We start from the raw sequence: 2364 nt of genomic DNA, 5'->3' as shown, positions 1-2364 counted from the left end.
ATTCGCCACGCCACCACACCCACATCCTCCAGCGAAAACGGTTTGTGTTTTAAAGCAAGTCAGAACAACTTGTTATATGTCTTCTAACAAAGAATCATCCTGATTCGGTCAAGGATGTCAGAGAGGGAGCATTCCAAGCAAAAAAAGGACTTCCTGTTCTGAGGGGGCGGGGCTTTGATGACATCAGAATATGACCACAGAGGATATTCGGGCATCAGACACGGATGGCTTATGCCAAGTTTTGTGCATTTTGTTCTTTCAATGTGAAAGTTATAGCGTTTGGAAATTTATGGCGTGAGGCATAACTTTGAGGCCTGGCCATGCCCCTTCAACAAAACGAAACCGAAAGCTTTTGATAACTTTTACTCTCCAATGTCTTAAGGGCATATTAACCAAGTTTGAAGGCAATCCTTCAAAATCCCTAGGAGGAGTTTGTTAAAATTCGCCATTAGAAACGCTCAAAAATGAACTTTTGACCCAAAATGGCTGACTTCCTGTTGATTTTGGACCAGCGCTTCAAGAGACTTTTTCATAGGTCCTGAGAAGATACAGATGTTTGCCGAGTTTCAGAATAATCGGTCAAAAAATGGCTTGGGGCTGAGATTTTAAAATATTCTAGGGGGCGCTGTGGAGGCTATGGGCCAACTATCATGGACATCTGTTCAAGAGGTGGATAATGATCAATCAAAGTGATTTTGGTGAACCTCGGCTCAAATCTATGGAATTTAGAGCCAAACGTATTGCAATGGCGTCACTTCTGACTTCGCCACGCCACCACGCCCACATTCTCCAGCGAAAACGTTTTGTGCTTTAAAGCAAGTCAGAACATCTTGTTATACGTCTTCTAACACAAGATCATCCTGTTTAGGTCAAGGATGTCAGAGAGGGAGCATTCCAAGCAAAAAAAGTGACTTCCTGTGCTGAGGGGGCGGGGCTTTGATGATGTCAGAATATGACCACAGAGGATCGTCGGGCATCGGACAGGGATGGCTTATGCCAAGTTTGGTGCATTTTTTTCTTTCAATTTGATAGTTATAGCATTTGGAAATTTATGGCGTGAGGTGTAACTTTGAGGCCTAGCCACGCCCCTTCAACATATTTGAAAACGCAATTTTTTTGATAACTTTTATTCCCCAATGCCTTAAGGTCAAATCCACCAAGTTTTGAAGGCAATCTCTCAAAATGCCTAGGAGGAGTTTGTTAAAATTTGCCATGTATGAAAAGTGTAAAATGCCCAAACATGACCCTTTGACCCAAAATGGCCAACTTCCTGTTGGGTTTAGGGCATACCTCCAAGAGACTTTTTTTCTTGGTTCAGCGAGTTCTACCTATGTACCAAATTTCTGCTCTCTAGGATGTACCAGTTGTCCTATCTCACGTTAGGGGGCGCTATGGAGCAGTTTGGCCACGCCCACTTTTGGTTCCATTAAAATACTAAAACTTCACGCGGGGGAGAATTTTTGGTAAAGTTTGGTGAGTTTTCAGATATATTAACCCTTCCAAATTAACAATTCTTTCGGACCAAGAATCGTTGTAAGAAACAGAGCAATTACATTAGGCCTTCGCAGCGCTTCGCAACTCGAGCCTAATAAAGCGTTTTTCCCACAGAATCCAGCTTAGTTACACAAACAGATGTACACTTTTCAGCTTTAACAAGAACACATTGACTTAATTGCAGCTTTCTGAACACCACAAGCATGACTTATCATGTCCTTTCAAGTTCAAAACACGGACTCCCATGTGCCAACAAGCAGCGTCAATCTCAACAGCACAGAACCTCGTGTCACATAGAATTTATACCTCTTTAGAGATCTGTTCGGCCACCAAAATGTCTAAAGAGGAGGATGGGGCATAATTTATCTCTTTTAGAGACCGTGCGGGACCACCAAGATGTAGTGTGGACTGTGGTGAACTCGGCCTCCGACCAAAACCTGCCTCTGAGGACCTTCATGGGACAGGAACTGTTATTTCATTGTCTAAAAAAGTTAAATCTGGTCCTCTGGACATTCAAAAAAACAAAACAAAGCAAATCAACAAAAAAAAATGTAGAAACGTTTCGTCTCTCATCCGAGAGACTTCCTCAGTCTGAGGAGCTGTATTCAGCTCAGTCTCTTAAATAGCACCGTCTCAGGGTGGATCAACCAGTTTTGCTGCTGACAACCAAAACCAGCTAATCACATGCTCAAGAAGGACCATCAGCATAACAATGGATCATTAGCACACTGATGGCTGTTTACTGTTCACAGAGGGCTGAGTGATACTAGCAATCACAGCATTGTAAGAGGGGGACAGTTGAACCCGGAGGCCTCCACCCCTGTTTAATGATGGACGGTTTCTTTTCACAAAGATGGCCTCCTTTACTCC

The 2364-nt window shown here is 43.1% G+C and overlaps 1 protein-coding gene across 1 annotated transcript in view; it reads left to right on the top strand.

Annotated features, from left to right (window-relative positions):
• The window catches only part of ptar1 (protein prenyltransferase alpha subunit repeat containing 1), a 109392-nt gene that overhangs the window by 34779 nt on the left and 72249 nt on the right, over positions 1-2364 (top strand). The gene's annotated exons all lie outside the window — the stretch shown is intronic.

The sequence above is a fragment of the Nematolebias whitei genome, chromosome 8 (genome assembly GCF_014905685.2).
Source record: "Nematolebias whitei isolate Nwh7 chromosome 8, NemWhi1, whole genome shotgun sequence".
Taxonomy (NCBI): Eukaryota; Metazoa; Chordata; class Actinopteri; order Cyprinodontiformes; family Rivulidae; genus Nematolebias; species Nematolebias whitei.
This window is presented reverse-complemented; position numbering and strand designations above follow the sequence as displayed.